The sequence below is a fragment of the Syzygium oleosum genome, unplaced genomic scaffold (assembly GCF_021117445.2).
Source record: "Syzygium oleosum isolate NSW1041296 unplaced genomic scaffold, Sole_v2.1 Sole_v2.01, whole genome shotgun sequence".
NCBI classification, from domain to species: domain Eukaryota; kingdom Viridiplantae; phylum Streptophyta; class Magnoliopsida; order Myrtales; family Myrtaceae; genus Syzygium; species Syzygium oleosum.
In genome coordinates this window covers 36,094,986-36,106,989 of record NW_026607485.1, presented here as the reverse complement: position 1 = coordinate 36,106,989, position 12,004 = coordinate 36,094,986, and the positions used below count along the sequence as shown (strand labels likewise).

Sequence of the window (12,004 nt, the reverse complement as noted above, 5' to 3'; positions counted from 1 at the left end):
TATAGTTAGAGGACTATATTGAACATGTACGAAAATGTTCAATGTTGTTCCTAATATTGAATTAATTGAAGGACAACATTGAGCATTTTCATATAGTTTAAGGACTAGATTGAATATGTACCGAAAGTCCATGGACCACATTGAATAAATTAAAAGTTCAAGGACCACATTGCACATTTGGCCAAAATTCAAGTATTATTTGTGTCATTATCCATTTTTTTTGTAATCTAAGGATAGGGACACTTAGGTTCGGCTACTCAAGGACCAAGGAATACCTAGCAAGCTTCATGAACCAATTAAGTTCGGGTCTTTTGGCCTGTTTGGCCCTGACCCAAAACAGTTTGTACAATGTTATGTAAGACTTGAATAGATGATATCCAATTTTTAAGTTGAAAATCTCTTAACATCCCAAATAATAGGAAAATTTTCTAAAAAGTTCTAAAGATATTGCATTTTTGCCAATTTAGTCCTAAATCGTTCAATTTTGCCAATTGAGTCCTAAACAATTTTACATTTTACCAATTGAGTTTATCCAACCAATTTTAACCAGAAATTGCTAACGTGGACGTCAACCGTTTTACATGGCATGACCGGTGCTGATGTGGACAATTTTAATAATATTTTAATAATATTTTCAAAAAATTTTAAAAAATTTCTTTTCATTTATTTATTTATTTCTTTTTATTTTTCCTCTTCCAAGTCCGAGAAAAATAATAAGAAAGAAAGAAAATATTAAAATACTATTAAAAAATGTCCACGTCATCGCTGACCATCCTACATGACACTACTGGCATCCACGTCAACGATTTTCAATTAAAAATTGGCCGGATGGACTTAATTAGCAAAACGTGAAAATATTTATGACTAAATTGATAAAATTGAAAGATAAATGACTGAATTGGCAAATGTACAATATGTTTAGAAATATTTGGACAATTCCTCCCCCCCCCCCCCCCCCCAATTAATTGCACCAATTTTAGGAGGGATTTAATTTCTATTGTTTTATTTGTTGGATCGTAAATTTAAGCTCAAAGGTAAAGAAACGAATTTTTCCAATATTGTGAACAATTTCCTTTTAGTATTTGACAAATTGAAAGTACTTGAAATTTCTCTTTTGCAAAATGTGAAAATGAAGTTGTGGTATATCCCTTATACATGTTATACTTAGGCTAATCAGTTTCTTAATACGCAAATGCTTGCCGATGAGGGCATTACTTCAAAAAAAAATGGCATGGATGTGGCGATGATTCGGCTACATTTTATCTATAACTAATAACCAGTTATGAGTTCTCATTGTGCGAATTTTCAATAATAACGAAATACTAGATAGAAAACTTGGGGAAATGCCTAATTAGGTCATTTGTTCCAAGTCCTTTCACGCAAATTGAGAAGGTACTTACTAGTAAGCCCTGCAATAAACAAGTTGATATTAGATCTAATATTAAACTAATTTGATGGGCTTTTTGGACTGAGTTGGGCTGCCCATGATGGGCTAGCCCAGCTCAGCTCAGCCCACGATCAACTCACAAGTTCCACGAGGTAACAACAGTTAACTGGCAATGCAAATTACTCCTGGTTTTTTGGGCACAACATGCAAGACTACTCAAAAACCGTAACTCTAGACCTTATTATTTGTGTTTTGTAGCGTGATATATGCAGAAGTCAACTATCATTGGCATGATTCTCAAAAGCGAGGGCTACATTTTCATCCATCCCTAATTGAAAGGAGCCCATTTTGTATCTTTAGCAAACGAGTCACAAGTTATGAATATCATCCACATGCAAACTTAACTATATATGAATTGGGGGATGTCCATTTTTGTAATCCGACATTCAGAAGACCCATTTGAGGATGCTGTAAAGATCGGTATCTAAAGCATTTAATAAATCATCTAAAAAAAATTTCGAGGATAAAAATAATTTCTCATTTTTTATGGAAGGGCAAACAAATAATTTTAGCATATGATACATCATTCCCTCTATGTTTCTGATTTGTGGGTTACGATCGTAGACATCATTCACTATTTAATTTTAGTTAACATGTGGTGATGTTTATAACTTGTAATCCATAAATTAGCTTGGGATATTGTAGGAGGAAATTTTCTCGAATCAGGGATGGAGGAAAATATAGCTCGAGCCATGCATCCTTTCGAAATACTAGTGTATGTGTACTAGCCGAAGAATAGTAAGTACACAACTTTCTCGCCTGCAGTAGATTATTTCCAAAGGCAAAAAGCAATAAGAACAATGCTATATTTTCCTCCATTCTCAGTGAGAGGAAATTCCCTCAAATCAAGCCTCTTAAACGATTGGTTAAAAATTACAAATATTATCTTTATGCAAACTTAACTAAATATAAAAAGGAGGGGTGGTGATATCCCTATTTTTGAACCTACTAATCATAAGACTGGTCGAAGGAAAACATAGCCCATAAGAATGCAGAAATGCGCCCATCATACCGTGAGTCTAATCGAAGTCGAATATAGTTCATTTCTACCAATTACATTCTCAAAAAAGTCGTGCTCTCCCCCACTCCTCTGAATTCTGGTTCCGACTTTCTCCATGGTTGACAAATTCTGAGTAATAATTGACATGTATTTCTGATAAATAAAGCTTTAGATGATATTAAGAATCGGGTAATCTTTTCCCAAGGTATTGCCTTCATGAAAATATTAATAAACTCCATCCCCATCTCTATTCAATCCGGCCCTCGAAAGGTGATCCAACGAGACTGTTCGGTCCATGGGAAATATATTGGGCTCCAATAAGAAGATTGTGATGCTTGTAGTTTAGATTGAACTTGCCTACCCAATGTTGAACTTTCCACCCTCTTTAATTGAACTTATTCATCGATAATAGTCTTCTTAAACTTATACAAAAATCTCATTCCATTTGCAATTGTATAATCCAATGTTCGCGCACCAAATCCAAGCATGATAAATTTATGAAAATATAACGGGTCGAATTAGGACAACGGGTCCATAAACTATGATGAATACACTCCACCCGATTGCGTGCATAAGCTTATGCTTAACGATGTTTTTTTGTAGTGAAAATGTGATTTTCCGACGAGTGTGTCGATAATCTTACATTAGACGGATGCATTTATCATGTATGCCTCAAAATAGTAACTTGATGATTGCGGTTCTTGATGATTTGCCAATTCAGTTCTTCCAGCCAAATTTAGCCGAAAATCTCTGATGTGGATAATTCTTTAAATTTTTAATTTTTAAAAAAATCTTTCTGAATTTTATATTATTTTTTTCCTTCTTTTCTTTTATCTTTCATTTTTTTCTAAGCCTGGGTTAGCAAGGGCGTCGTGGCCTAATGAAATGTTTATGATTGAATTGGCAAATCATCAAAAGTTTTAGGACTAAATTGACATAATTGAAAATTGTATGACTGAATTGGTAGATCGTCAAAAGGTTTATGTCTAATTTGGTTAAATTAAAAGTTTTATGACTAAATTGGTAGAAGTATAATTTTAGGACTTTTTTGGTATTTCCTTAGGATAAATGTCATGTGCAAATATTGTAACCCAAATTAAAGGAAATAAGTGCTAGGAAAATAAAATCACACAAAATTACGGTCACAAATTTTTCAAGTGACCGAATGTAAGTCTATTTGAAATTTTGGTGATTATGCGCAAAAAAATGTGCTTTTAAGAACACAGAATACGAAATTTCATGTGTTATAATTTCAAACCTCAAATCCTTTCTTGTTAAGCATTTATACATTAAAATGGGTTTAAGACCAAATTCTAAGTTTTCGAATGAATTACATTTTCTTTTTTTTTTACTATGCTTATCCTATTTTAGGCTTGATAAGAACGTTAAGGTGTTCTTAGTTCATGGCCTTTTTTGCTCAGTAGGATAAGATTGGCTTTAAGATTAGCACATTTAATGTAGTCAAATAAGTTGGACCGTTTAGTGGGGTAAAAATACAAATTTTTAGTGGGGTGGATGCCACTTAAAAAAGAGAAAATAATTAAAAACAAAAGCCGCATGTGTATTTTCCGTTAATGGAAGATCTTCATTGTATTTTTTTTTTTAAGTTTTAGAACTCAATCGCACTTTGACGATAAATTTTAGGACTTATGATGCTATTATCCCAAAAAAAATCGAGTTGTTGTCCAACCAAAACACTTCAACTCTTCCTCAACAACTTCTCTTCTCTGTAGCTCTTCAGGGTCTACAGATTTTTCTACACCATGTTGCCCTCCCGCCATGGCCACCCCTCATTCGAGTCTGCTGCCACTTTTAGCGGTTGTCACGGATCTATCTTCACTGAGATTTCTTAGAAAACGATGGGGATCTCTCCATCGAAGCCGCCACCACGGCCTTGCTTGTCTTTCGACAGGTGACTACAGCACGCCAATCCAATGCACAGACCAACACATTCTTACCAACTCTTACGGGCCAAGAATGCATAAAATTGGTGGTGTTTGCCTCCCCCCGGTATTCCGATCGTTTCACGAACTTCATCGACAACAATTCTCGTCTTAACTTTTCTGCACATATTTAATGCCATTTCCAGTTGCAAAAAGGACCAGCGCATCGTCCAATCCTTGCATGCATGATGATTTCATCGTCGTATACAACCTCCACTTTGTTCATGGTGCAGGACTTCCATCATTGAATGAAATCGTAGTCCTCAATCCGAAGTCGACAATCTTTAAGCTGGCGAGGAGAGAGAAAGAGAGACTTAGGGCGCATTTGGTAACGTTTCTGTTTCTGAGAACAATTTTTCTTCAGAAATAGTTTTTTCTATTTCTATTTCCTGGATGAGTTTCTGAGTAAAAGAATGCGTTTGGTAACTACACAAAATTTCTATTCCTGGAATAGAAAAAGAACAGAAATGCGTTTGGTAACTGCACAAAATTTCTATTCCTGAATTAGAAAAAGAACATAAATGAGTTTGGTACAACCAAAAAAATTTCTATTCCCAATTTTTTTCATTCAAGTCTATATCTTTTATTTAACTATAAGTACAGGTTATAAGTGAAAAAAAATCAATATAATCAAAAAATTAGTAGGTCACATAATACGTTTTTGCGGTTTGGTTTGGTCTCGAAAAAATTGAAACCAAATTAGACCACAGAAAATGGTTTTGTTCAATTTGTGAACCGGTTTTTCTCAAGAAAGTACTCAAACCACAGATTTAAACCTTTTTTTGGCTCACTAGTTAGAATTATACAATTTTTCCGAGGCATTAATGCTATGATGCGAATGTGCTACTTTTTCTCTCAATTCGCTCCACATTTAGATTGTCCATGGCAGCTTCAATATCAAACATCTTCAACAAGACTCTCCTGAGCGTTGGGTTGATTTTGCTAAGGTCGAAAAATGGGTGAAACTCGAAGGACTGGATTGGAGAAGAGCTTCCAATGGCCCAAAAGACCTCGACATGTTTGCATTACTCGAGTATTCTGAATCAACATACACACTTTGCAAAGAAGCAATGTCGCAACAGGTATAGTTCAACTACAAACAATACAATAAACATCCTGTCATCTGTCCAACGTAACACGGCGATACCTAAGCACATTCACTGAAGAACCTTGCAGGAGGAATCCTTCGAAACTTCTTATGACCAATTAATGCCCTTTTGATCCCATACGCCACTGAAAGTTACTGAACATCGTGCAGGCATTTTCGAATCGCAGCTTGGAAATCATCGGACTCGACGTCTGTGGAAGGAGGGTACATGCGAAAAACATACGAGATGGGCTTGGATACCTCCATCAGTTTCTTGGTGGGTATAACATCCGACAGTTCCCCGAAGCTCTACTCGGCGAAAGGATATGACTGGGTGAGAAAGAAGAAGCTGCTCCTTCCCAGCTTCTCCACCTGGAACAATAATCACAAAGGTGTCAAAACAACACTGGGGACTAACGACGGATATCTACAAAAGATGTCTTGAACACACTATTATGAACTTTAGCAAAAGAGTTTAAGGATGCTACTCAAAACCGAGCTGAAAGATTCATCTGTGTAACTACCGATTAGCAAAGATACACTCGAGAACAAACATAAAAATCTAGTTTACTGGCCATGAATGGAAATTGCGGGCTCTCTACCAAGCATGATCAGTTGATCACCTATTCCTTACAAGATCCCATGAGCAAGCAAACGCAGCAATGACAAAAAATTGTTACCATCTTTCAGAAATGGTAATTACCTGCAGTTTTGAAAACCTAAGGTTATTCATAGTAAGAACAACCAGCACTTCACATAAAGTGTCAGCAAGTAGCCGAATTGCCAGATACTCGAAGAAATTCTTCATGAAACTTATCTGTCCCTCAAAAAAAATTTTATGTCCACAAACTTCAAAATCAGGAAACCACAAGTCGCATTTCACTGACTTCCACAGAACTTGACTCTCTGCAGATTTCCCTATGATGGTTTGGTATGGGTGATGGAGTCCCCACATAATCTTGACATGAGTCAATAACGGGTCAGATATGGAGGATTCCAGAAGACATGAGGTGGCAACCATTCTAAAAGGATCATAACTCCAGGCAATGTTGGAGGTAAAATGGAAGGTGGTGTCATCCAAGATAAGAATATTCCCATCATCAGCAAAAGAAGGAAATAACCGAATAAGTAGTGCCGGATCAGCATCACCATTTTCTGGGATGCATGAACTTAGCTTAGTGACTAATGAAAATGATGTGCCCAGATCATGAGAGAAGGAACATGAATCACCGTTCCGACAACCCTGCAAGTCCAATTACACAATCAATTAATGAATTACTTTCACTTTGCATGTGGGAATAAAGTAGCAGCAGACATGAAAACAAGACTTAAGAGCATATGAGGAGAGTGTGGCATGACTTGGACATAATCAGCTACAGGTTCGCATACACGAGCAATTCCAATACCAGCTTTTTTAAACTCTTGCTTCAGACAAGGAGTGACCTGTTTAAGCTCAAAAGCCTCTAATCTTTTAGGATGACTATATGCAAGCAATCCCAATACCAGCTTTTGGAACTCTTGCTTGGGACAAGGAGCGGCCAATTTAAGCTCAGAAGCCTCTAATCTCTTGGGAGGACTATATACGCAAAATCCAGAAGTTTATTTGCTTCTATGACCTTTTCAACATCCATGAATTCTTTTTATAAGTGCCCTATCAAGGTTTGTTTAGCTTTGCAGTAACTTCTACTATAACCTTTAGTTCTGTAGCCTGTAGTTGTGTTATAGCTGTGGCTTCAAAATGAGCATAACAGAGCGTGTTCTAAAAGTGCTATAGACCTTCAAATATAAAGTAATTAATACGAACTCTCCAGATCAGAGCAACTTCTCCAGAAGCTGCTGAAGAATGAACACCATTGACGGTTCTAACTGCACCAGCTTTTGAGTGCTTGCCAAGCATCTAAGAAGAATCGGAGCACTCTGAAAAAACTAAAGCAGGTGCCAACCAGTGCTCCTAGGCGCATGTTCCAAGGCAACTTTCAATATGAGGCCTTCAAATGACAGAACCATAAGATTGCAAATTCTTGAGAAAAAGAATAAATTGCCTCAAAAAATTCAAGAACATCAGGAGCTGGAGAAGGTGTTCGTGGTGGTCTTAATTTGATTAAATCAAATACATAACTAGATACGAAGAAACTTAGTGAAGCATGTACCACTGAGCATGAACAACAAAGCAATGAAATCTGATATGCTGACAACTAAGCAAAAGCAGATCAATTTACAATTATATATGGAGGGGTTCCATCGCCCTATGGATCAACACGGTCATTCCTTTAAAAATGGGAAGAATCTTAAGTATGCGTCATATGCATTCTGTGAACACAGTCTTGTGAATTGCAGTATGCGCCCAGATCTGGGTGGGAGGCCGCCCTCGCCGCCGTCGACCGAGGGCGGCCCGCGCCCAGATCTGGGTGCGAGGGCCGCCCTCGCCGCCGTCTACCGAGGGCGACCCTCGCTCGACGGCGGCGAGGGCGGCCCGCGCCCAGATCGGCGAGGGCGGCCCTCACTCGACGGCATCTCTATAGAATCGCCACACTATCAAACAAAGACGAGAACAGAAAGGCGTACCGGCGGCTTTCGACTGGCCGGGGCTTCGCCGCGAGTGACGGGGGCGGTGGCCGGTGCTTTGAGACGGTCTGTAGAGGACGGAAGATGGAGGAGGAGCTGAACCCGCGGCTTGAAAGGGAAGAAGACGGTCTGCAGACGACAGTCCTCAATTTCTCTACGTTTTTACCTTTCTATTTCTTTTTTGTTTCTTAGTTTCTATTTCTAAGAACAAATAAGTAGAATTTTTCTACTTCTCATTTCTGTTTCAAATTTATTTCTTAACTATTTTTTTATTTCGAGAAATAGAAAAATTAAGTGACGTTACTAAACAGATTTCTATTCTTTTTTTATTTCAGGGAATAAAAGAACAGAAAAATAGATAAGTAAAAATGTTACCAAATGCGCTCTTAATGGCAGCAAACAGTAGAGAGAAGAGAAAGATGGGCTGTGAAACAAATTGCAAGCCCATTTTGGAAAATGCAATCCAAAGGCATTTCCTCTCAAGACAAGGGCTGACTTTGGCTTTCCCGCAATTTTGGCACTTTGAATCCCAGCCTTAATCAAGACCCCCAAAAAAAACAAATCCCAGCCTTAATGAATCTCTTTTATCCCGATCTCGCGCTCACTAATATTTTTGTATTCCCTTTTAACCCCTTAATGAAACCCCGGTCCGTGGTCTCTTTGCAAAGCCAAGGGTCATCGACGGTCACCGATGTTCATCATCACGCGAGGCTCACCCGAGGGTCGCCAATGATCGCTCAAGGCTCGCTAAGAGGTCAAGGCTCGCCTAGTCGCGGTTGCTGCTCACAGAGGTTGAGGCTCCCTTAGTCGTATGACAAGGGTCGCGCGTCGATGCTTGCCGAGGTCAATACTCGCCTAGTTGAGCGACCTTGGCGGTCTGGCATCTGGGCTCACCACTTTTACCAGATCTAGCTCGCCATTGTTCTTAGAACTAGCTTGCCTAAGTTCACTGACCTCAATGACAAGTCATTGCCTAAGGTCGCGAGAGACATTTATTTTTCTTTATCACTAAAGTCCTTTATAGGTGTATTTTTTTAAACAACATTTAAATCAAAATTGCTTCTCAGTATACTTTTTAATTACAACTTATAAAACATTCGTAAAACCCTTTAATTTAAAATACTCTCCCAAACGCGCACTTAAAGTCTTTGAGTTAATATTTGTAGCTCATGGTTTACTTTAGTCATTTGGTAACCATACATGATGTAATTACTCTATAAAAAAAAATAGAAACTCCAAAATTAAAAAGTAGTGGTGACACGAACTATTTTAAACAATAAATTAAATTCTTTACAATAAATATTGGCGACACGAGCCGTATAACTTGAATCCTTTATCTCTCACATCTACCAACAGTTGATGTGGCACTAAATCCTGTATTGGTAATTTTACTTTTGACAAGTAACTAATTAGTCATATCAATAGCCAAGGACACGAGATATATAAAACAAATTAAACAGTATAGAGTTGGGGAGTCATGTTGTAATTTTAAAAGACTTTTGAGTGCGTTGGGAATAGATTTTGCTTAAAGATTTTGCATTTATGCAAAAGACATCGCATGAAAAGCAATAAGTTTTATGCAAACAACTTGTAAAACACTCTTTGCAAGGAACTCTTTTTTTTTTTTTATAAAAGGAGAACAAAGGGTCACAGAGGTAACCCAAGGGCCGTTGAGATCACACAATCCTCGGCAAGGTGACATTGTGGTTGCGAGACCCAAGCGAGGGCTGCCAAAGTCGGGCTACCCCATGCAAGTCGATGTTGGTGCCACGCGAGTGAGGCGATGCCAGCGTCGACCTCCTCCACCAAGCTTCCCAATCATGATTGTCTCTGTCTCTAAAAAAACAACACGGGTAAAATAGAATACCAATATATTAGTGATGGCAAAATTGGAAGAAAATTTTTATTAAACTCCTGAAAAGAGCATTACAAAAATGCTAAAAGTGCAAAGCTGGAGGACTTGCAGTGAGTTTTGAGCATTTTCAAAGCTCAACTTTACACTAAAGGCTCTTGTAATTGTATTACCAAACACCAAATTTTTAGCTCAAATGCCTTTGAAGGCCCCAAATTGCTTGGAAATACTATGCCAAACGCAGCCTTAGCCTGTTCCTCCCTCCCTCCTCTTCCTATTTCCTCTCTAAATTAAAGACCAGTGCAATGAAGAAGAAATGATATTGCTCATCGGTAAGTTTGTTTGGGAGATAGTAAATTGGGTTAATAACACAAAAAACCCTAAATTGATACACATGTAACAAATTTATGCCGAACTAATTTTTTAACTACTAAAAATCCCAAACTAATACATTTGTAATTTATCCTTTTACCACCAAATTAATGAGTTAGATGACACATGGTAGTTAACAGGTGTACCAGTTTAGGGTTTTACCCCTTTGTTTGTCACATGTTTACCGATTTATGATTTTTTGTGGCATTGATCCAATTTAATAGAGAGTAAATTTGTCACAAGTGTACCAGTTTGGGTTTTTTATGGTCAACAAATTAGTTTGGGGTAAGTTTATCACAAGTGTACTAGTTTGGATTTTTTGTGGTTAAAAAATTAGTTTTGGGTAAATTTATCACATTTGTACCAGTTTGGGTTTTTTATGGTATTAACCCCAGTAAATTTTGGGTGGGTGGGTGGGTGGGGTGGGGTGGTGGGGGGGGTGGGGGGATTGCAGAATATTAAAAATTCCAGATGTACCGATTTGAATTTTTTGTGGTAAAAAAATTAATTTTTTTGTAAATTTATCACATTTGTACTAGTTTGGATTTTTTTTTATGGTATTAACCCCAGTAAATTTTGGGTGGATGGGTGGGTGGGTGGGGTGGGGTGGGGGGGAGGGGGGGATTGCAAAATATTAAAAATTCCAGGTGTACCGGTTTGGATTTTTTGTGGTCAAAAAATTAATTTGGGATAAATTTGTCATATTTGTACCAGTTTGGATTTTTTTATGGTATTAACCCCAGTAAATTTTGGGTGGGTGGGTGGGTGGGTGGGGGGGATTACAGAATATTAAAAATTCCATCTATTTCACTTTCACATAAAATGCTGGTTCTTTTAGAATTTTTCACTCTTCAAATTCGAAAAAAGTCTATATACGAACGTAAGTATCGATATTTATATATTCTAAGAATTTCAGATCTGTTGAATTTAAAAAAGTTAAAATATGAAAGTCATTAGGTTTAAATTAAATAAAACGGTAAAATCAATCCAAAATCTTAATCTTTGTTCGGTCCACAAAAGTGATGAAGGCTTGAGGGCATTTTATATGAGCTCAAGGTATGCCATCGATTTACGTCCATGTTACTTTCCAGAAACAATCTCAACAATGACAAAATTGTTGATTTATGTTTTTGGACTTCTCTTTTTGGTGAAGGGTAAAATCTCAAAGGAAAAAGCTTAGCTGACTCCACCGTTACTTTTTTGCGCCCCATATTTTTCAAGGAAATTGGACGACTTATTTGTCCAGTTTCCTTGGAAAATCAAATTCCCATTCAGATAATATCAACATTCGATTTAATTTTGTATTACAAATTGTTCCAAGGTGATGACAAACATTTTCTTACCGAAAATTCATGAAAGGAATGTCATTTGTGTCAATTTTAAGTGGACCACATTGTATTATGTCGTGTTCAATTAGGTTAGGTTTTCTCAATAAGTTCATATCATATTCGAGTGTTTTTTTTTGTTGTATCAGAAATTGTGATCCCCAGTACGAAAAAAATTATATTGATTTTACTTTCTACATCGCATTATAGTTTGATTAATCTTTTGGTATCAAAATCCAAATCTAGAGAGATAAGGAAAAAAAAATTTCAAAAGGGTTAATTACACAAATGGTCCCTGAACTTTGGCCCAATATGCAATGTAATTCCTCAATTTTTAATTTGTTCAATTAGTCCCCAAACTTTTGATACATGTTCAATTTAATTCCAGAACTATATGAAAATATTCAATGGTA

At 37.1% G+C, this 12,004-nt stretch overlaps 1 pseudogene; it reads right to left on the bottom strand.

Moving 5' to 3' along the window:
- Positions 1-5,392: 5,392 nt before the first annotated feature.
- Positions 5,393-8,204, bottom strand: LOC115682520 (DExH-box ATP-dependent RNA helicase DExH8-like; annotated as a pseudogene).
- Between the last annotated feature and the right edge of the window lie 3,800 nt (positions 8,205-12,004).